The 25,360-nt window shown below is 30.6% G+C and overlaps 1 protein-coding gene and 1 long non-coding RNA gene across 2 annotated transcripts in view; one reads left to right on the top strand and one right to left on the bottom strand.

Moving 5' to 3' along the window:
• LOC107449925 (neural cell adhesion molecule 2) overlaps positions 1 to 25,360 on the bottom strand; it is a 475,364-nt gene that overhangs the window by 30,823 nt on the left and 419,181 nt on the right. The window lies entirely within an intron of this gene.
• LOC147816468 (uncharacterized) overlaps positions 5,745 to 25,360 on the top strand; it is a 117,597-nt gene continuing 97,981 nt past the window's right edge. Inside the window, exon 1 of the long non-coding RNA XR_015434434.1 lies at positions 5,745 to 5,999. This is a non-coding gene — a long non-coding RNA (uncharacterized LOC147816468). The remainder of the gene's footprint in view (positions 6,000 to 25,360) is intronic.

Here is a 25,360-nt window from a genome sequence, read left to right on the forward strand (position 1 = left end):
TATTGAGGCAAGAAAACAGTCACAGAATTCAACTGAAGTAGTATGAAAAGATTAGAAAATTTCCTCGTTTCAATTCATCTAATTTTTCCTCCACGAAGTGTAAGATTTTAAGTTAATCTAATTTTCTTACTTATTCTAATTCCGTAATTAATATGTCATAAATTAAAAATTGCCTTTATTTCAGCCTCATTAATTTAATAAAAATAAATACAGTGCAATTTTGCCTACAAAATAAAAATAATAAAATTACTAGATGAGTTATTTCTGATAGATCTAAATTTTAACGCAGTAAATTTCATTAAAATCTTCAAGTAATGACATAAAAATATCACAAATCAATAAAATTTAAATTATAAATCAATGCAAATAAATTCATACTGAAATTGGGAATCAAATCATAAATAAAAGTAAATTCTTCATTTTGAAAATACAAATATTATTGAAAGTAGATTTTAATTTGCTTTTAAATTAAACGTTTGATTATGATGTCAGTATTTGTTTTTCTTGAATTAAAATACTACTTAGAAAAATAAATCAAGTACTGCTTTACAAATAAAATTCTTAATGAATAATAACTCAATTAAAATGATATCTAAATGTTAATTATAATTACTAATAAGTTAGAAATTCTTATATAATCGAGACGGAAAATATACTCTAAGAACTAAATTACAAATAAATTATTTTCTGAATAAAAATTTAATGTGTAATTACGGTATAAAAAGGACACTTATATTCATTATTTAAATTGCTTACTTAGATTTAGTTAGTTTTCTTTCTTTTGCTTAAGAATTCTACTCATCTAAATAACTAAGCAATTGATGTATGGTTTTTATTTTAAAGGAAAAGTTGATTCAACCATTAAATATTTATTTGAATATTTGTCCTGATTATTATAAAAATCTTTCTTTTTCTACAAATTTGTAAAGATAACTATGAATCTCTATTTGTAATTTACGATCCCATTCCACTATGTATGTTTAATGTGTTTTAATGAAGTAAAAATAACAAAAAATCTTTGCAATCAAAACTGAAATAATATGCAAGTATTACGTGTAACGATTATCGCTACTACCAATGTAATATAACTTATGCAATAAAGCAAATATACAACCCAATAATTATTTAAACCAATACTTTTTAATATAAAGTTGAGGGTTTGAGATTCTTTTGTGTAAACAATCTCATTAGAAGTAGAATACGAAATTATATATTTTTCGCGTATCTTCGTTAAAGATTTAATTCTTTTTCTTTTAAAATTATTAAACGTTCCAAAATATTTTCTTCATTTTGGTCAACATTAACAATATAAATACACAATTAGTACTCATTTATTACGCATTATAGTATAATAAGACGAATCTGTCGAAATAAAATTAAACACACGACTGGGTTGAAAATTTAAGAGACCTTCAGATCGCTGCTCAAGATATACTGTGAGACTTATTTAGTATTTTGTAAGTTTTTCATTGAGTTTTAAGTATTAGATTTACAGTAATATTTAATTAGGTATCGGCCCCACATTCGTTAAAAATTTTTTTCATTTAATACCTTAAAATTTATAGTTCCACATTTAATACTTAGTTTTCTCGCTGACTTTGCTGAAGGAGACAATGCAATATTGGCTAGTTGGTGAATTAACTAATATAATGTACATAATAATGTTTTTTCTTCTCAATTAATAATTACTTTAGTCATTTTCACTAAATTTAAAATGAGATATTTAGTAGATAATTTGTAATAATTATCTTTGTTGAGACTGGTAAATAAATATTGACATTTACTATGTTACTAACAGTTGTTGACAAAACTTTCATTATTTCTCAATTATATATTCTTTACATTAGCGCAAAATTCTAATAACGAGAAATTTGTCGAAATTAAAGCAAACCATTTTAATGTTTCGCTAAGAATATCACAAAAGATTTGGAAGAAATCAATCTTTTAATTTTCTTTACCAATAATTTATACCTTTGTCAAAACAAATTACTTTGCTGGAAAACATTCTTAATTGATACATTGTTCATAAATCGGTGACAGGAAAAAAAAAACGTTTAACATTTCATTTGAAAATTTTCTTTTAATTCTTCCAGAGTGTAGAAACTCATTAATAGGTTCTCACTGATTTTAAAACGTAACTATCACAAATGCTCAGGTCGTTGAGATAAAAGCGAGGTTTCGTGTTTAAGATCTTTTCCTGCAAAAAATTCAAGCTAACTTAAATGCTTTCGAAGAGCTCAGAAGGTGCTCAGCTTACTTAATGATGTCATTTTCTTCTGCAACCTTTCAGCTTTGATAATGATCTGTAATGTTTTAGGCCTGAGAACAATTAAATGGGCGCGGAGTTAATTAGTAGTCCAAGACATGAAGACGCACAAGCAACTGCACTTTCTTAGATGCTCACGAAGTTTGTTTGAAGTCGTTTTGAACAATTAGGAAGTGTAAGTCCACCCTTTAAATAAACATTTTTTGACGCAGCATTTAATCTTCTTGTTGCTACAGACGATCATATGCTTTCGTGATCAACATCTTCAAAAGTGATAACGCTGTTTGTTTAATAAAGTTTAGTACGCTTTTCCACCTTCATAAAATCTAAACTCTTTAGGGTTTTCTTTAAATTTAAATTTTTTTTATTGTTAAGACAACGTAATTTTGTATAAAATAAATAAAATAATTATTTAACTTGCATTAAATGAGGTAATTTCATTAATTGAGGTAAGAAAAAACTTAATTTCATTAACTGAAATAATAGTTAATCTTAAGCGGTAGAAGGATTCTCCCGCTGCTTGCTATCGTTCGCCATACTTATGCAGTTTAATTCAGATAATTTCGTTTGCTCACTGCGCAGTCATCCTGTTTAATGCCTCTGATGTTAAAAATTTGATTGTATCAATTGTATAATAGACTTATATTATTCGTTCTCAACTTAATCACAAATTGTTAAAATTTAATTGTTTATTAAAATAAAAGGAAAACCATCTTTATTGCAATTACAATTTAATTTTCATAATTAAATTAACAATATCTTCAGTTTAACATTTGGTATGTTGGCAATGGAGAATATCCTTTCACTCCAATTAATTTTTCATTACCATTTTAAACTCAATAAAGCGTTTAATTTCTCCAAAAATAATTCAAAATTTCAATAGAGTGAGGCAAAATTTTATCTCATTTTTAGGCAAAATAGTAACTGAAAAAGATTATCCGAACGAAACTGAGCTATGCTGAGCAAATAATAATAATAATAATAAAAGTAGCATAATTCAAAACTATGACCGTATCACTTACATTTGGATGCTCAAATTCTCTTTTAACATTCTTCCAAAATTATGCCAAATTTTGTATCGTTTCATAATAGGGTTTGAGTTATGACAGTAAGTAATGCATTTGAAAAAAAAATCTTCAAAAACAATGAGTGACAACGACGACAGTGACAATGACAGTAATAACGTTTTTATTACATATAGAGAGATAGATTTAAAATATAGCTCACTATTTTATTACACTACCAGAAAGATAATCATGCACAATTCATACGCCGAGCATTAGGGTTGAGTTTGAAGAAAGTCCAGTCCTACATTGCACGAATTTTATTAAAGAAAATGTACTTTGTCAATAAAGAGAGTAGTGATGATAATTATTGCTCTATGACAAAGAATTTTCTACAAGTATTTAAAAACTGAAAAAAAACTAAATTGGTTAATGAAATAATGATAGAAATTATTGGTTTCTGTTTTGACTTAGAAAAATGCCGTGAAGAAATTTAAAAACTTATTTCTTACACAGCGAAAATAAAAACAAAAAATAAAGCATATCTTTTTTCACAAACTAAAGCATATAATCCTTCGTCACATGAAAATTCAATTGAGGATTTATGTTTCAAATACTTGAAAAAAATAGTAAAATATTTTGCACTCCGTTTTTTTTAAACATTTTATTATTTTTTGATTTTCAGTTTTATTTTAAATTTTCTTTATTATTTCATTTTCAAAATATGTAAATCCTGAACACTGTTTTTAATTGATTATGTGGTGAAATTCAATTAACTATGAGTAAACAATTGAAACCATTAACGCTTTTATATTTAAGTTTCCGTATTTAAAATTAATATATTTATTGCGATTTTTTTAAAAAAAAAGTGTAAGTATTTCATAAAGGAAGATAGGAAAGCATAATAAAAATAATCTCAGTTTCCGAAGAAAAAGGAAAGTACACAGTATTTTTGTTTTAGCATACACATTTTAAAAATATATTTTATATATTTCCTTTGACTCATCTTAAAATGATCGTTAAAGAGGACAATAAAGGACGCGGGTAATGTTCCAGTGAAACATTAATTAAAATGCATTTTTTTTAATTTTATATACTGTCGATAGCTTGGAAAATACATCGTATATATTTCTTTGACTCATTTTAAAAGGATCGTCAAAAAGGCAAATAAAGAAAGCAGGTAATGTTCCAGCGAAGCATTAATTAAGACATATTTATTATGACATAGCAAATAATTATTTCCAAATTCATTTTTTTTATTAAAAATGTCAAAATGATTGAAATTTTTTAAACTTAGTTAATCACTTCCCACTTATGGAAGGTTGAACTGCTGGATACTTTGCTAGGTTAACTCAGAAAAAAGAAAAAGTATAACAACTATGCAAAAAAAAAATAGAAAAAAAAACTAATCTTTAATTATTTACTTCTAAACGTAGCTATTTCAAAGTTTTTAGAATATGCTGGTGCTGAATTTTCATTTATGCTCTAAAATATGATATGATATATGATATGATATATGATATGATATATGATATGATATATGATATGATATATGATATGATATATGATATGATATATGATATGATATATGATATGATATATGATATGATATATGATATGATATATGATATGATATATGATATGATATATGATATGATATATGATATGATATATGATATGATATATGATATGATATATGATACGATATATGATACGATATATGATATGATATATGATATGATATATGATATGATATATGATATGATATATGATATGATATATGGTATGATATATGATATGATATATGATATGATATATGATATGATATATGATATGATATATGATATGATATATGATATGATATATGATATGATATATGATATGATATGACGTAATTAACAATAATATAATATAATTATTATAAGTAATATTATTATAAGTAAATAATATATTATATTATTATAAGTAAACAGTTGCTTAAATCCCTAAATCTTGAACTTCATTATTTAAAAAGCTGTCATTTAAGATAAAGTAACGCAGTATAAAAATTAAAATATTTTTTTAAAGTAGGTTTAATTATTATATAAAATAAAGTAATGAAGGTTTAAATAACGTCAATTAAGCCTTCAAAAGATAAGCAAGTATAACGTATTTGCATCATGTTAAAATAATAAAATTCATATATTTCTTTTATACATTTTTAGAGGAGTTAACAAAAAATGCATCAAAAGTATAATTTTGACAATTCTTTGATACGTTTTGAAAAGATAATCAAAAAATGCTTGTAGAGGAGGAAGGAAATGTTCCAGTGAAACATTAATTAAGAGCTTAATATCTTTTTATTACAGAGCAAATAATTACGTCAAAGTCCATTTTTTTACTAAAAATGTCAAAATGATTGAAATCTTTTACGCTCAGCAAACACTTCCGACTTCTAGAAGGTCTAAACGCTGGACATTTTACTCGCTCAACTCAGCCAGAAAGAAAAGGTATATCAATCATGCAACTTCAAACAAGAATGCTTTGAAGCGTGCGCATTGAAATATTAAACAGGTCTCATTATTTTGGAGCCGAGCATTAATCTTATACCCAACAAACCTACAAAAATAAATTACGCAAATATGTGCTCTGTCTGTTCTTAACGAGATTTACTGCTTTTGGAAGTAAGCCAGTAAAACGCAATTTTGTTTTCCCCCGTCGCCAAAATTTCAAAAGAGTTTTGGGAATAGGTAAGATACTACATTTCATAAATACTAGTTCAAACTTTAAACATGTCGATATCTTGGAGGAAACTGAATTAAATTTATCTTCCTCACAAAGTATAATTTATTTAATTAGAATTGTAGAAGATTCGAAATAGACATAAACGTATTAAGGTAATAAATATACATATGCGATGGAAATAATGAGACATTGAGAAATGTTCAAATATATTTTGGAATCATTGGTATTAATTTAGCAGATGGTTTTCATCTGATTCATTTCAAAAACTCTGACTGCCTTTTCGTATATTTCTTATCTTAATATATTATTTTGATGGTTTCAGAATATTCTTTTATTATTTTTTTAATATCATTACGATTTTTTTAAATATATTTTTCGATCGGCCAAGGCTTAAATTTAAAGGCAGCTTTAGGGAAAACAAATTACGACAGTTGAAATTGCCTATATATGATGCTAATGAAATTAGAAAAAAATACGAAATATTTCAAATACATAGATATAAATCAATAACATAAATTTATTTCTGAGTTTAAGGTTTAACATACTTTTTAAAATACCTCAAATTTAAGATATTTTTATGAAGTTTAAAATATGTTCAAATTCATGTACAGGTATTCATGTTTAATTTTTAACAAAGGATTTTAAACTTAATTTAATTTTCACAATTCTGTAAGAGCTGTAGTAAAGTAACTTTAATACAAATAAAAATTACCCAATAAAATAAATTACATCAATTTATAAAACATAGAAAAGTAGAAAAACTTTTGTAGATACATAGCATCTCAAAATCATAAAAAGAAATTTTTGTGCAATTCCGATTGAATAATATCTGAAAGAATTAAATTTATAAAATAATATATTTTGCGATTTTTTTTTCTTCGTTTGGCGTAGCATGTTTGCTTTTTAATAAGTAGATATTCTATTTAAAAATTGAAAATTTTAAATTACCTCCTTAAAAAAATATCTAACGCATAAGAGTGATTCTTGGTTTTAGAAATCTATAAACTAAAGATTTAAAGACATTAGTGCTTAATAAAATAAAGAAATCTAAATCTAAATAAAAATTTAATTTGAATTTAATAATAATGAATATAATAATTTACATTTATTTTCTAACTATAATTTATAATTATAACTAAAATATAACGATAAACTAAGGCAAACAACGTTAAAGAGCACAAAAATAATATTTTTGTGCTCTTTAACGTTGTTTGCCTTAGTTTGTACTTTAGCACAAAGGTCGCCCACTTGTGTATTTATAATATAACTAATTGAAACAACTTAATTTATAAGTTATAAAAACCAATATTGCTAGACAAATTGCGAAAAAATTAAAGTTATTGTCAGAAAGCATACCAAGCAACTTAATTAAAGGAATTGGAAGCTGTTTTTTTCAATTGAAAAACTAACTTCTTATGATTTACCATGTTTTTCTAATTGGTCTTCTTTGATCACATAATTAAAAACTTAATAATGAAAATAGCAAAAACATTTGACTAACTATTCATAAAACAAATGTCAGGAAAAACTAACTCAAGTTGAATTTTTGTGATTATTTTAGGAATATTTTCTCAATTATCATGTGATTAGGGAATTTAAAATGTATATAGTTATTTTGGTTTGATTTATAAATTGCTTAGAAATAATGTTAGAACATATTTTAAACTAATTCCATGAAATAAACTGTAAGAAATAGCTTTAGTTAGCAGAAAAAGCTAAAAGTGACTGAAAAAGTAACAAGGTAGCTGTGGTGTAATAGAAACGTTTTATTTTTAAATAGTGTCATATTTCTGGTGTGAAAAATTCTAAATTTAATTATACTATGGTACTTGATTACTACACGTCACAATAATTTATCATAACAACCATAAACATGGTTTTATCTAATACCTTATTAAAGTTGTGACGAATTTGTACCAAATGATGGTTTAAAGTGCTTACATTATGGTTCAATGTTAAATCAAGTATTTTGACAGTGTGGAGTGTGCCAGGAATTAATCTAATATTCCGCCTCTCCTTTTGTACTGTATATTTGTTATGTTTTCAACATAAGCAAATATTTTAATTGTGAGCATTAAAGAAACATCTAAAAAGCGTTAAATTTTGTTTGTTGAGCGTCAACTTCTGGATACATTCATTTTGGTTGTTCAATAAAGTTTTTGGAAACGGATGGATATAAAATCACAATTGTTCAAAAGCACAAGCGGTTTTGTCAAAAAGCGTTGCACTCGTGTCTAGAAATGAGATTTTTTTCTATTAATACAAAATACTTGTAAATTTAGCAAAATTTTCAGTTTTGATTACAGTTTCAAAAAAAAAACAACGACATATTTTTAAGACAAGACTGACTTTAGATAGGAATATCAATGTATTGGCAATATGAAATATGTTGAAAATAACTGTAATTAGATTCAGTGTGTTCCTTCTTTGGATAAGAACACGATAAACTATTTTTTTACAAACAACATAAAACTAAGAAAGCTTATAATGTATACAAATTATCTATATTTAAACGAAAGAAAAGTTTTTGATAGAACCCAAATTTTTAGTCCTGCTACAATTTGTAAATAAAAAGCTAGTAAATGAAACTGCTAAATTTTTAGTTAGTAAAAAATGTGTAATAAAGAATGTCTTAAAATTCTTTTTGCAGTTTTGATGAGAAATAATAATATAATAATTTAATATTTTTATAATAATAATTTAAAATTCATACCCGAAGAAAAAAATCCGATACAATTACTTTACTATGAAGCAATACCTTAATTTTGGTATTAAAAACAAAATTATGCGGTATTTAAACCATTTATTTCGTAATTTTCCTATTGATATGATAACAGTTTTCTGGAACTTCTTGTTTTCAAAATTACAGTTCTTTTGAAAAGTATTTTGCAAAAAAATAGAAAACTTAAAACTAAATTTATCCGAATAAATAGTTAATATAAAATGCTATATGAAATGGTTTATATGTTTTGATAAAATTACCTAATTTTTCACATTTATCAAATTTTATCACATGTTATAAAACCATATTTTTGCAAATACGAGGGTTGTCCATAAAATGAGGTTCCCAACGAATTTTCACAATAAAAAACATGTTTATTGGTATTGAATAATACATGTTTGGAAAGCTTAGACTTCCCTCTTTCTTTCGGCATAATCGTCGTTTAGATCAATGCATTTTTAGATGCTGTGTACCATCTTCTTTATGCCTGAGTCGTAGAACTCTGCCGCCGCTCCGCGAAGATAGCCTAAAACAGACAGAATTTGCTTAAACTTCTTCGACTTTGGCAAGCCAGGATGCTTCCACTAACGGGATTGTTCTTTTGTTTCCGGTGTCATGTAGTGGACCCAGGTCTCATCCCCAGTGACAACAGAGTCCAAAAATTCCTTGCCATCGGTTTCGTAGGCATGAAGAAATTCGCAGGCGGCTTCCACACGTTGCCGTTTGTTGTCATAGTCATCCGTCAGCATTTTCGAGACCCACCTTGCCCAAACCTTGGCATATCCTAAGCGGTCTCTCAAAATGTTGTGAATGCAGGACTTACTGACAACAGGGAGCATCTCGCTGAGGTCCCGAACCGTCACCCTTCGATCTTTCAGCATTGCTTCTTCCACTTTCGCAATCTCTTCATCCGAAAACGATGGCCGGCCAGAACGTTGCTCGTCATGGACGTCTGTAAGTCCGTCTTTGAATTCTCTGCTCCATTTGCGCACATGTTGCACCCTCATACACTCTTCCCTGTACGCCTCACAGAGTTGGGAATGAATGTACACCAGAGGAACGTTTTTTGCACTCAAAAACAAATCACTGAGCGTAATTCGCACCTGGCGTGAGAAACAAATGGAAGCTCCATCATTCACGGCTACCAAGACAAGAATTAACATTGTAGATACCGCGCCGGGGCGGGAACTGGAGGAAAGGGAGCCAAGTTACACGCCAGTCTCAACAAATCCCGCTTAACAGCGTCCCTAGCGTCCGCAGCTCCTTGGGAACCTTATTTTATGGACAACCCTCGTATCATTACCAATTCGCTTCAACAAAAATGACCAAATTATTTGGGCATTCCTATAGGGCCAAATCACAGTAAATTTTACCATATTATGTTAGTTTTAACCACAGTTTTTTTAAGTGTAAGATTAATAAATATTATTTGCACATAACTAAGAAATAATTAAAGAATTTTTTTAAAAACAATTCTAATCATTTTTTCCTATTTTTAATTTTACATTTTTACCTGATTTTAAGCACTATGTATGCCACTGATTAATAGATATGTAAATATATTTATATTCAACACACTTTGTGGAAGACAAAAACTACAAATGAATTTGCAAGTTATGCATTACTTATGATGAAGTGCTTTTTTTAATTAAAATAGGACTTTTGTTTTGATATTTTATGCGCATGAAAAAAAAGCTTTATTCATTGTTGGTGCACCTATAGGCTACAAACAACAGCGTTTAGCTATTTTATGTTTTACAAGCTGATATACCGTTCTTCGTACGGGGTGAAAACAAAAAATAAATAATCAATGAATCAGTATTGCAACATTAGAAAGTGAAGCCCTAAACTGCAGGACAACAATAAATAATATCACAACAATAAAAAAAACTAAAATAATTTACTTTTTTTCATTCATTTTTATTCTTAAATCTTCCCGATGGCTTTATGTTATTAGATTAAACAAGACAAATTTTTAATAGTTCATCTGATCAAAATAAAAATTATTCGTATCCAATATCATTTGGCGTGATACTGTCACTTGAGGTCAATTCGCGATTGTCACATAATCAAGCAATTTTCTCCTATTTCTATCAATTTCAAAGGGGTCGTAAGAAACCTCTTTACAATATTTAAATTTAAACTGCTCAGCATTGGCGAAATTTTAATAGGTACGAAATATACTGTTATAATGTTCTGTATCCATATTAGTACATTTGGTACATATTAACCCCTTAACGATCGGTTAATTTTCACGAAAATGGTCATAAAAGTGCCTATTTTTTGACTTTTGTACTTGTATTACGTATTTGATTAGTGCTGCAATTAGTTTAAAATAAACTAACTATCTGCAATTACCTTAAAGTATTCTGGTATTGCCATTAGGTGTGTAAAATGAGAAATAAAATTTTTTCCGGGCAAAAGAAATGAATTAGTTTTATTCTTATTGGCACGCTACTACTGAACACTAAACTGGACCCAGTACCATTATACCATTAGTGCCAATTACTAAAAATAATGAAGCATTATTGGGGTCAAAAATATCATGCCGATTTTTTATGTTTTTCCTCGAAGAATTAGTATTATTTTTCCATCAATATTTATTTTATAGTATATAGCTTAATTTTTATTTAAATTAGCAATTACCAAAATTAATTAAGCATTAGTGACGTCAAAAATAGTATAGCTAATTTTTTTCCTCCTAAGCGACTTATTATCGTTTCTCCATTATATTTGCTATTTCTAATATTTTTTGCTTTTTTAGAAGGATAATTATTATTTCCATAAATTTGTAATTTGAAATCCAAACACTCGCACTATGTGACTAAATTTTGAGAAAAACTAGTTTTTTTTTAAAATTTTTAAGAGATAATTTTTTTTACTGGTTTCAGATAGAAAAACAATTTTTTTTCTTCAATAAGTAGCAACCAAGCTGTATTTTTCTTGATAATCACCTTAGGCTATTAAACTTTATTCTCTCGAATTAACCCAGAAAACACATTCGTTGGCGGGTCAAGTTGATTAAGTGATTGGAACAGCACTTAGTTCACTTACTACTTAATTAGGGTTTTAGCTTTCACCACAAACCTCTAAATACAATAAATTTCTTTTTTATTTGTTTCAATTTGTATCTATTACCAAAATTAAATAGCAGCATCGGCGTCAATAATAGAATAGCGATCTTCACTTTTCCCTGAATTAGTAGCATTGCTCCATAAATTTTGCTTTTCTGAATGTATAATATTCTTTTTTATTAGAACCTATTATCAAATTTAATTAAGCATCATTATCGCGATTAATAGTACAGCTGTTTTTCAGGATTTTTAACATTTATACATTTTGTTTTTTAGCACATACCTTATTTTCTATTTCCTTTACCGTTGATTTCATATTTAAATTTATAGAAAAATTTTTTTAATGTATAACTATAAAAAAATAAACGCATGGTAAATTTTATAAAGAAAAGTACAAAATTTGATTTAAATTGGCATTATAGTTTCTCAGAAATTGAATTTTAAATATAATTTTACTTCTTCAAAATTCTATTTTTCAGGGACTATTTGACCTATTACGTTCAAAATTTTGATTTTCCTTATAAAATTACGTTAAAAATGATGTATAAATTTGTATACCTTAAAATTCAATTTTTTTTACTATTATTAAATAAAGTAAAAAATAATTATTAAAATTTTTTGCATGAAGTTGTCTTAGGAAAATTGAATTTTATAGTTGTGAGCAAAAATGTTTTAAATTCAATTTATAAGATCTTGAGGTATGACAAATCGCGCAAAAAGAAATAAACATAAACGGGTTCAAACTTTGGACCCCTTTCCTAACCAAACTATTAGGTTCCTATTTGCCAGATTCCGTCGACCCCCTATATTTAATACTATAAAAATCCTAACGCGTAGAAAAGAAGATATGTTTGTTCAGAGAAGTTGTATGTTGGATAAAGTATATTGTATTTTTGTGCCCAAAGTCGTGAAGTAAAATATCGAAATAAATATTGACTAATTATCTTTGAACTAATTAGCATATTTGAATTCATCTCATTGAAGTATTAAGATTCTGTCCTAATACGTGAAAATCCGATCATAGCTTCAAAAGTTATTCAGAAGGACTCGTTTTTCCTTTTTTTTTTTACTCTGTACATTATTTCATCGCATAATTCGCACTTTCGTTTTATAGAGATAATCATTTGTGTACAAAATGGCTCATATCTATCGGGAAAAATGAAACAGAAGATAGTTTGAATAATTTTCATTAAATGGCATAAATATTTTTTTCTGATTATTGTTGCATTATAGATTAAGAAGATTTCAAATAGGTGTATTCTCTTTTAATTTGGTAGACAATAACCTTAATTGTATTAACATTTTAATCTTAAATCTATTTTGTAAACCTCGGAACCTTTAATCCAACTTTAAAGAAATAATTAATTTAAAGAGAAACACGCAGGAAACTTTTTGATTTATTTCCCAATTAGATTATTGTCCCGAATCACTTCTAATGAGAATTAAATCATTTCCAGCGGAATGCCGCCAAAATAATCGATTTTGTTAGCTGCGAAATAAAATATTTTTCTTCCTAATTATTCTTAACAGCGCGTTCGTGAAAAGTACCACAAAACGTGTACAGAGTCATTTTTTTATAGGTACTGTTCTTCCTACCGCCCTTTTCTAACTGATAAGGAATGAAAAATATCGTGCTCTGTATCTACTCCCTAATTGCTGGCTTTGGATGAATTTATTGCCTCTCTGTGTTTTAACCCTGATTCGGATTAGAGGAAATTGTCTCCTGATTTATTGACTCCTCTAAAAGAGAATAGTCGGGAATCGAGTAGAGTTAAAAAAAAAAGGTAGTTGTCCAATGCTAGCGATCGATCTTTTTGTATTAGTTATTTGATGTCATTTTTTAGGCCTGTTCAGTAGCTGTCAGCAATCCGTTAAAATCGATTTCCCTTTGACCTTAAAGGGACGATGTTATTTCAGTCGCTAGTAAACTAATATTTGTCTTTTCTTTCATAGCGGAATAACTCCAGATTTATTAATTACTTTTTTTCTGTTAAGTTTTTCTTAGAAATTAGTATTATTTTATGGGAATTTGTGTTATGCATTATTCACTTAGTGAACGATAATAAAAATGAAATATCAAATTAATCAATATATTTATCGAATAAATCTGAATAAATATATCTTGGTGGTATCGCCATAATTATTTTTTATATCATTAAATCTAACATTTCATGGGTGCGTTATTAATTTGGGTTTTTCACAATGGTTTATACGCTTTCCTTTTCTGGCTTTTTTACACGTGTCACATAAATTAATTTACTCATATTTAGTTATCATATTATGCATAATATATATATATATATATATATATATATATATATATATATATATATATATATATATATATATATATATATATATATATATATATATATATATATATATATATATATATATATATATATATATATATATATATATATATATATATATATATATGTGTAATACAAAAATTAAATACTTTTGTATTAATAAAAGCATTAAAACTTCATTCGTTTTCATAAAATATCTTTAGTAAAAGATAAGGGTAGAAATTCTATTTTGGGACTTCAAGGCTAAAAACATGCCAATGAATAATAATTAGATTTATACTTCAAAAGAGAAGTTATTTTAAGATCTTTCACTTCCATATATGGAAAGATTAAACGATTTGCTATGAGTAATAAATAAATTGATGAGGCGTAAGAATACAGAAAAAGGCATATGACTGGGCCTCTTTACAACTAAAAATCATCCTATAAAATGCAGGAGCAATGTTTTTGCGTGACTTTTTGGTGTATAATGTTTACAAACTAAACTCCGTCGGATCTGACTGGAACTTTGTCCCCCCTCTCCAGCCGGGAGAGCGGGGATGTGACTTCGGCTTCACGATCTATTTAGTAAATAAAATCTTGTGCACAACATGTTCTCATTATTCCTGCTTTCTTGACAAATAAATCCACCAAAATATAGGGGTTGTTGCCCTTATATTATATATATATATATATATATATATATATATATATATATATATATATATATATATATATATATATATATATATATATATATATATATATATTATATATATGTGAATTGAAATTAGAAAAAGAAAGTGGTATGATCTATAAATACACTGAAACACGTAATTGTCTAATTTACGATATTCAAAAGTTTACTGCCTGAAAATCGGAATGATGGCCTCCGTTTAAATTAATGAACTCGAACTTATGTTAACTCCGTCGGAACTCTGGGAGTTCTACGTTTTACATTCAACACATATTCAGTCTCTTCAATTTTTTTTTAAAATTCCTGTGCCAATACGGGAAATTTCTACTCCCCTGCTTTCCATTGGTGGTAATTTAGGGTTGGCTAGTATGTTTCGTTTTGTATTTGCGTTTCAAATCAAACTACCATAAATATCCAAGAGTTAGCCTTTACGAGCAGAATTTTTGAGGGGGGCATATTAGGGTGCAACTTCGGTAAACTGTTGATTCCGTTGAAATTTGAATATCGTTAGAATGATTTACGCAGAATTTCTATATACGGATCCCCTTTATCACATTTTTATCCAAACAAACGGTATTTTTGTACCGAAAGAAATCGGTATACAAACATGAAGTGTTAAAGGTATGAGAATATTGTTTTTATTTTTCTTATCTTAAATACCTTTAATGATCTGTGCATGTTATTGAAATCATTGAAGCCATATGCCTTAGAGCACCCTTATTTTATATAAATGTTATTATTTTTACAGCTATATATTTCATCTATATAATAACTGTATTAATTATATAACAATTATATAAACTGATTTTATATCGTGGCTTTCTTTTCTCTTACGGCTCCGATACAGGTGCTGTATTTTAAGTAATTTCATAAAAATGACGATCAATTTCATAAAAAAGACAATTTCTAAAGTTTTTTTTTAAGAAATGGTGGGAAGCAAAGAAAATAAAAAGGTTGCCAAGCTAAAAGAATTTTGGCAATCCTTCTATTACCTATTAAGGATGCCTCAAGAAAAGCACTTGATTGCAGCGAAATATACCGTATATACATAGTTTTATTTCAAAACTTACTTTATGAATACATTTTAATGATTAGAACGATTTCAACATATTTTTATAGAACGTAAAACAATACTTAAATTACGTAAGAAAAAAGTATTTATCATTTCAGTATTTTAATATATTTCATCAAAATACATGGTTAACAATACTAACTCCAAAAAACGTCATGGCAATAAAAATCCATAAATAAAAAACTAATCAACTAATTAACCAATTTTTCTAACTATACCTCGGAGAGGATTAAAGCATTTAGAGAAAAGTCTTAAAATGAATAAATGCTGAATTGCCACAATTTCAAAAGAAGCCCCTATTTCCAATTACGATTCAAACCAGTCATTGAAAAGTGCTTTCAAAGAATTTGAATACATTTGATTCTATTTGGGAATTGAATATGGAGTAATTGATTATCAGGAACGCTTTAAACTTCTCTCAGTCCAACTTCATTATTTATTGCCAGCACAAATATGTTACGTCGATATTAGTTAATGCCTGATTGCAATGACGTCTAATGTAATTCTTCTCCAATTCAAAAAGAGCCTTAGATGTGAAGATGTATACTGTAAATAAATCCAATCGCAAATTATAATTACAGTGCTATTAATCTTTCTCTTCATCGGAGAATTTCTGATGAGATAAGAGTTTTGAATCCGACAGTTTTCAAACTGCCTTAAAGCATCTCTAGAATATATTGCGCATTTTTTTTGTTGTTACTTTTGCAGTGAAATGAAAAACAAAATGGAGAGAAAGTAATTTTTCCGTTAAAATAAATCTTGTGGCTGTTGTCTGTGGCAGAAACATCAGGCGTCGGAAAATCAAACTTAGATGAAAAAAAATGCCGCCTCTATTTGGGCTATCCGTTTGAATTTATCGCAAACAACTCATCATTGGAAAAACTCTTTTTGTGAAGATATAAATATAGAGGATATTATTTATGATATTAAATGGTAAAAAGAAGCAGCGGTATGCAGGCATGACGCGTTGCGTTAAATACTTATAAAAAAAAATATAGTGAAAATACAACATGTTTAAAAATACATGATTTTCAAAACCAGAAAAATAAATAATAATTATTTTACTTTAACATTATCATTCGTATTAATCAAATGATCCATATGGCACAAGTCGGGATTTTAATTATATCCTTGAATTTGTAATTTGAAATCCAAGCCCCAAGACTAGCCAACTAAATTTTGAGAAAAACCTGCATTTTTAAAAAGTTTTTAAGACATCTTTTTTTAAATTCGTTTTAGATTGAAATTTTTTTCCAATAACTTGCAACATATCACTATCAAGATGTATTTTTCCTGGTAATCATCACAGGCTATTTAACTTTATTTTCTCGAAGTAACCCAGAAAAGACATTTATTGACGGGTTGAGTTAATTAAGTGATTGGTATAACACATAAATCACTAGGACTTAATTAGGATTTTAGCGTTCCCCACAAACCTTTATACCCAAATTCAAATCTGAACGGAAAAGAGTTAAATATCATGAAAATTTATCGTTAAAATTTTTTTTCGGAGAGTGTAACTCATATTATTTGCGTTAAATTGAAGAAAAAGACATACAACAACATACAACATCATACAACAACATTGCTCTAACCAACAATATGTCTATTAAAAGGAATATTTTATGCTATTTTTTCAGACTTTAAAACCAATTTTGCTCACCACCGGTATTATGTGATGTGAAATTTCTGCTTAAGTTCAAGTTTTAAAATCTAATTAAACTCATAATAATCGTTTCTCAATGTTTGTGATTTAGCAAATAGCGGGAAAAAGAATGTTTCATAAATTTTTACCTGACTCGGTTGTTGTATGGACTTGGAACTATAAAATTAAAGGTGGAACGTTTAGACATCTCACAAATCAGTTAGAATTTGTCACAATTTACTGGAATCGGAGATGACTTAGAATATTGAAATATACATCGAAAACATTGAAACACTCCACACACAGGAATCGATACACATACACTATTTATTTTCTCAAGCTCAATGAATAATTAATTAGGATGCGCAAAGCGCCATCTGTGGACTGTAGTATTAAACATACCGCCCCCCTTGAAACACGGAGGGGTTTCAAAATTAATGAATTTAGTTAAACAATAATTAAGTAATCAATTGACAATAAAGCACACTTCTAAATTAATAAAATTAAGCAACTGGTTTTACATACATAATTTCAAATGTTCAAGTGTTTATAGGAAGAGGACACAGTTTTGCTATAGGTCTCACCAGTTCCCCAGTATGAGTTCTTACCCTAACCACACGAACCTTATGGTCTTTACCGGGGAACGTTTCCGTGACTTTCCCTAACTTCCATTGTAGTGGGGGTAAGTTGTCGTTCTTGATTAAGACAAGATCTCCGATTTCAAGGTTCTTTTTAGGGAAACGCCACTTCGATCGTGATTGCAACAATGTCAAATACTCAGAAGACCATCTATTCCAAAAATGTTGGGTCATTCTTGTTAGTAATCGCCAACGGTCGCATTGACGGATGTCGTCTGGAACCGTAGGTTGTGGAATAGCTGTCAATGCCTTTCCTATCAGGAAATGTCCTGGTGTCAGAACAGACGGATCATCTGGACTGCTAGATAATGCACATAGTGGTCTTGAGTTAAGGCATGCCTCAATTTGGCATGACAGCGTGGCCAGTTCTTCGAAGGTGAGACTAGCATCCCCAACAACTCTTTTCAAATGAAATTTGAACGATTTCACTGTAGCCTCCCAAATGCCTCCGAAGTGGGGAGCAGACGGAGGATTGAAGTGAAAGGCGATGTTGTCTGTTACCAGGAATTGTTGAAGGGCATCTTCCTTCATCAACTGCCGGAACTCCTTTTTGAGCTCTCTGCTAGCTCCGTAGAAATTGGTTCCTTGATCGCAGAAGATATCTGAAGGTCTACCTCTGCGTGCCACAAATCTTTTTACACAAGCAATAAATGCTTTTGAGGTTAAGTCGCTGACGACTTCAAGGTGAACTGCCTTCGTTGCGAGGCAGACGAAGACGCATATGTAGCACTTAGTATTGCGGCTGCCTCTTCCCTTGGAGCTCCGTATTAAGAATGGGCCGGCGAAGTCAAGACCAGTTCGTTGGAAAATAGAAGAGGGACAAACTCTGGACTCTGGAAGATCTCCCATGATTTGCTCGGCGAGCCTTGGACGATTTCTGAAGCATTGGATACATGTTTTCACCACTCTTCTAACTGCATCTCTGGCTGAGAGAATCCAAAATTTCTCTCTGAGAGTTGCTAGGAGAAGTTGCGGTCCGGCATGAAGAAGTTTCAAGTGATAATCCGTGATAAGTAAGTTCACAATATGATCGGTTTTAGGAAGCAGGATGGGATGCTTCTTTGATTCTGGAAGCAATGAATTTTTCAGTCTACCACCGACACGAATTATTCCGGAATCATCGAAGAACGGAGTCAAGGGAATAAGCTTGTTATTCGAAGGAAGTTGCTTGCCTGTTGAAAGATAGGAGACTTCCGTCGGAAAATGATCTTGTTGGATGAATTTGACAATTCTCTTCTCGGCTTCATTCAATTCTGCCGTTGTTAAGAAGGATTTGTTTCTTTTATCTGCAGCAACGGAACAGTTCCTCACGAATTTTAAACAATAAGCAACTACTCTTTTCAGTTTGTTCCAAGACGAAAATTTTTGAAAAACCTCTGCCTTGAAAGTAGCATCAACTACATTCAACATGATCAGCTTGGTTGTTTTGGCTTCGGCAGTCATGTTTTCTTTTAATTGTGGATCATCTTCAAACCTTCCATTAGGAAAAGTAGAACTATTTAACCAATCAGGTCCGTTGAACCACAAGTCGCACTTTTCTAGTTTAGTTGGGGGTATCCCTCTCGTTCCACAATCAGCAGGATTCTCCAAACCGCTCACAAAGTTCCAGTGCACGTTAGGAGTCAGCTCTTGAATTCGTGCTACTCGATTAGCTACGAACGGTTGCCATCTTCTTGGTTCGGACTTCAACCATGCCAGTGTGATCTTGGAATCAGACCATGCAAATGTCTCAGAGATTGGCACAGTTAGTGTCGGCAAGGTAGCTTGTAACAAATTGGCCAGAAGTAAGGCAGAACAGAGTTCCAGTCGAGGTAGAGACTGTGGTTTTACTGGAGAGACACGTGTCTTGGAAGTTAGCAGTCTAGATGTCACGGCTTGGTTTGTATCTTTGGAACGAATGTATATAGCAGCACAGTAGGCCTTTTCTGAAGAATCACAGAATCCGTGTACTTGTACGTCGGTAGCCTGTGGAATGAGGATATAGCGTGGAATCTTAATATTTGTAAGTAGAGGAAGCTGTTTCTGGAATACTCTCCATTGACTTGCCAGAGAGTCTGGTAGCTCCTCATCCCAGCCTAGATGATGACTCCAAAGCTCTTGGAGGAAGATTTTGGAAGTGATAACTGTAGGTGCCAACCAGCCCAAGGGGTCAAAGATTTTTGCGACTTCGGAAAGTACCTTGCGTTTAGTCCATACGTCGCTCTCATTGACGGTGATGGTAAAAGTGAAAGTGTCAACATCTGGAAGCCAAGCTATTCCCAGAATCTTGACCGGTTGGTCGTCGTTGATCATGTGTTTGGAATCAACGGTCTTTAACTCTTCCGAAATGGTTGCTAGTACGTCAGGATCATTTGACACCCATTTGCGTAGAGAAAATCCTCCTCTCTTCATCATCTCCTGCAGTTCGGACACCAGTTGAATGGCTCCCTCCTTTGTTGCACTCCCGCTCAGCAAATCATCAACGTAAAAATGACAAAGGGTGGCTCTTGAAGCGTTTGGATAATTTTCTTGTTCGTCTATGGCAAGCTGTCGTAAGGTTCTCGTGGAGAGGAATGGTGCTGAGGACGTACCGTACGTAACGGTAACAAGACGATACTCCTTTATTTGTTCGGTTGGAGAATCTCTCCAAAGAATTCTTTGCCAGTCTACGTCTTCCTCATGAACTTTAATCTGGCGGAACATCTTTTCAACATCAGCGCAAATGGCTACACTGAAAAGTCGAAACTGGATGAGAATAGGGAAAAGTTCTGGTTGCACTCTTGGACCAACCAGGAGCAGATCGTTGAGAGAGAGTCCGGATGAAGTTTTACTGGAAGCATCAAAAACTACACGAAGCTTTGTTGTGCAGCTAGTGTCTCTGACAACTCCATGGTGAGGAAGGTATAAACTTTCGATTTTATTAATGTCAGAGTCCGGAACCAGTTCCATGTGATTTAAATCACGGTATTCCTTCATAAATTTTCGATAGAGGTTGTATTTCTCAGGATTAGAAATGAGATGACGTTCCACGCTGATTAGCCTACGAATTGCATTTTGTTTTGAATTACCTAACCGCGTGGGAGAAGTGTGAAAGGGCAACCTTACTGTGTATCTGCCATTCTCATCCCTAGAATGTGTCTTTACGAAATGATCTTCACAAGCCTCTTCTAAAGAAGTTAAGGGTTTGACGCATGGTACAGAATCTAATTCCCAGAATTTATTGATTAGAAGATCCGATTCTAACTGAATATAATTGACATGCAGAGAATTTTGACCACCAGAATTTGCCTTACCACCAATTATCCAACCCAGTTCTGAACGAATGGCAAATGGCTTATCCTTACCTAACGATAATGTTTGACCCTTTAGCAATGGCAAAGTAAGGTCAACACCAAGGAGTACATCAATCGGAGCACTCTTGTAAAATGCTGGATCGGCCAGAGAAATATCCCCAAATAATTCGCGCATTGAGGAATCTAAGTCGTGATGTGGAATCATGCCTACAATTTTGTTAATCACATAGACGGATGCATGAAAGGGATTTTGAGATGAAAAATGTGAAGTGAATTGAATCTCAGCAACCCCATTTGTACGCGTATTGGATGCGCCTAAGCACGAAATGCGAACATTGGCCTTTTCCTTTTGCAAGCCCAATTTCTCAATACACTCATTTGTAATAAGCGAAGCCTGGCTACCGCTGTCTAGAAGACATCTACAGGTCTGATAGTTACCCCAAATATCTCTCACCTGAATCAGAGCAGTACAGAGGAGAGTTTGAACGTCTGGCCCCACACCCGAAATACACGATGTAACATCTACCACTCTAGAATTATCACTTAATTGACTAGTACTTGGAATAAGGGCAGGCGAAAACACAGGAGCGTTGATAGAAAGTTCACTAGAATTTGACTTATTTATAGCACCCTGTTTTCCCCTATCGCTAACATTTTCGATATGAAGTAAAGAGTGGTGGGGTTTTTTGCACCTTTTACATCTAAACTTGCTGTTGCAAGTTTTCACACTGTGAAATCGAGTTAAACAGTTAAAACAAACATTATTCGATTTAACGAAATCTAAACGGCCTTGAACTGATAATTTTAAGAACGTATCACATTTCGACAATGTATGATCTCCATTACATAGAGGACATTGTGACTGGGCGTTGGACGCGACCAAAGTCACTTTTCTTTGAATGTTTCTCTTAGTAGTTGAACTCGGGATAGATCTAGCTTGTGTTGCAAGGAATTGCAACAGTTCGTCCAACTTTGGAATGACGTCAGTTTGAAAGGTTCTTTCAAACCAAGTTCTTGAATTTGCATCAAGCTTGAACAATATCATGTGCATTAAAAGGGTATCTGTAGTTGGATCAACCTTGTATTCCAGGGACTCTAACATTCTTACGAATTCCTTAGTGGAATCTATCAAATTTAAAATTTGTGTGGATGATTCTCCACTCAAGGGCGTTATATTGATAAACTTTTTCATTAAGGAGGACATAATTTCTCTTTTGTTAAAGTATCTATCTTTTAGCAATTTCCAAGCGATTTCGAAATTATCATTGGTAATGGATAAAGAGTTTACGATTTTTAAGGCATCTGATTTTAAACTCCCCTTTAAATATTGCAATTTTTGCGCTCCCGTCAAATTTTGATTGTTCGAAACTGCAGCTTCAAAAAGATCGGAAAAGGCAAGCCACTCCTCATTTGCACCAGAAAATATAGGTAAAGATAACGTAGGAAGTTTCACTTCAGCAAACTGAGATGAGACAGAAGCCTGGCCTGAACTTTGGTTTTTTACCTCAAAACTAGAATTCACTACGGGAGGCAAAAGCCGGGTGTCGATATCGACAAGTACTGACTCTAACGCATCTAAAATGTCGTCCTTTTCCGTAGAATAAGTTTCCTCATCCTTTTCCTCGCAAATACTTATAATAGAATCTAAAATATCTTTTGCCTCAGTTCTAAATTCCAAAAATCTATTTTTCCGAGCCAATAAACCCGCATTATTTAAATTCCCAATTTCCTCTTCTGTTTTCTTTTGCAATTTAGTAATCGATGATTTAATACTCTTTTTTTTCTTTAACAAGGCTTCCATATCCATTAGAATATATTAGAATAAGAAAAATAATTTATTAAATCAAAAACCACAGAACAGAGTTGTTTATTAAAGTCTAACTGTCTAGCCCAAACAAAATGATTCCACTGACGCCTGTGAACGTGAACGGGGGAGAATGCGAAATTGCAAAAAGAATTACAGCGGTATAAAACGAAACAGTAATAAAGGGAAGGGTAAAACGAAACTTTTTGTAAATATATTACAAGAATGACAATGGCATAATACATCAGTAATTTAGCACATAAGTAATTAATCAATCAAATAAGTAAATAAGCACATTTAAGCAGATTAAACCCTTTTGAATACACTGGAATTTGAAATATTACACTTCGAACATTTCTTTCGTTTTAAGCTTAGCATATATGAATAAAATTCGAATGTTACTTTTTTATTGAATTATGACAATATTTTAGAAAAAATATTTGCCGAAACAACAACAAGCCAGGAATTTTGAATTAGAATATTTCAGCTGGGTTCCGGCGAGACTTGACCAAATGATTTAGCAAATAGCGGGAAAAAGAATGTTTCATAAATTTTTACCTGACTCGGTTGTTGTATGGACTTGGAACTATAAAATTAAAGGTGGAACGTTTAGACATCTCACAAATCAGTTAGAATTTGTCACAATTTACTGGAATCGGAGATGACTTAGAATATTGAAATATACATCGAAAACATTGAAACACTCCACACACAGGAATCGATACACATACACTATTTATTTTCTCAAGCTCAATGAATAATTAATTAGGATGCGCAAAGCGCCATCTGTGGACTGTAGTATTAAACAGTTTGCAAGAAATGTTTTCCTAAGTCGGTTTATATTATGTAATTAAATCATTAACATTGAGCTTAATTTTTCTAAAATGCAGTTCTAACATTTTTAAAGTTTCAAATTGACTTGGAGCTAAAATTCCATTCTTTTAAATTAATTTAATTTTATTTTATTTCGTGTTAGTTAGTACAGTAAAACGGGTTAAAAATTTTTGAGGGTTGCTATATACGATTCATTTTTATAATACTTTATTATTATGTATAACAATAACTAAAGCACAAGAAATATTTATAAATATATCAAATAATGTAAAAAATATCCTATTTTTTATTATTTTTTTACAAAACAATGCAATTTTTGTTTCCTCTTTAATATTCCTTTAAAGTTTTTCTCTTAGTTTCCGACACATTGCATTGATAACTTCAACAAACTGAAACCACAGCATAAATGCAGAATAAATTTAGTTGGAATTACGCATGATGTATAGTATTTGCTATGCTTTAATTTCCAAATTAGCATATTACCGAAAGGAAATAATGTTTCATCAAAACGCATTCCTGGAAAGGTTCATCTGTTAGAATGTTTACGACAATTGAATAGCCCAGTCATTCATGGGCCATTCTAATGATTATGTTGCCACCCGAGCCATGGATGTGCGTGTTTTATGCCTTCCGGTGTCATCCGAATGAGAAGGTGAAACATTTCATATCCTCTTTACGATCCACTCGTTTAGACATTGGAATGTATTATTGCATTACATCCAGTAGATAACACTTCTCTTTTAATGAGACAACGAGCGATGGAAATGAATGTCTAAGGAAGCTTTTCTGAATTTTTCCGAGTATTGACTCATCTTTTGTAAGGAATTATGTCTAATATATTGCTTATTTATGCCTTCTCCCATTTCGCTACGTGGAAAGGTGACTAAAAGATTAATATTTATGTACCTGGTATAAATTGTAGGCCTATGATTCCCTAAAAGCTTTGCAGGAAGTTTTTATCATTTCTTTTTTTAATATTTACTCATTTGTTATAAAGAAGTATGAACAGTGCATAAAAAACGGACCTTCTTGAATAACTTTTGATCTAATTATCGGATCTTCAAGTTCAAGGACTCAATCTTAATAGTTCAAGGGGGTGACCTCAAATATGCTAAATAATTAGAGCAAGTGATATTTTAAGTCACGAGAGCGGACAAAAAAACGTACTTTCTCGGAATAAACAAACCTTTTTTATCAACAGATTCAGATTTCTGACCCCCAAAATATAGGGAGTAGCCGCAATCTGGAAATCTAGTTTAGTCAGGAGAGTGATCCAAAGTTTTGAACTCATAATGTTACTTTAATTTTTTGCGTATT

The sequence above is a fragment of the Parasteatoda tepidariorum genome, chromosome 1 (genome assembly GCF_982258835.1).
Source record: "Parasteatoda tepidariorum strain Cologne lab strain chromosome 1, Ptep-v5.0, whole genome shotgun sequence".
Taxonomy (NCBI): Eukaryota; Metazoa; Arthropoda; class Arachnida; order Araneae; family Theridiidae; genus Parasteatoda; species Parasteatoda tepidariorum.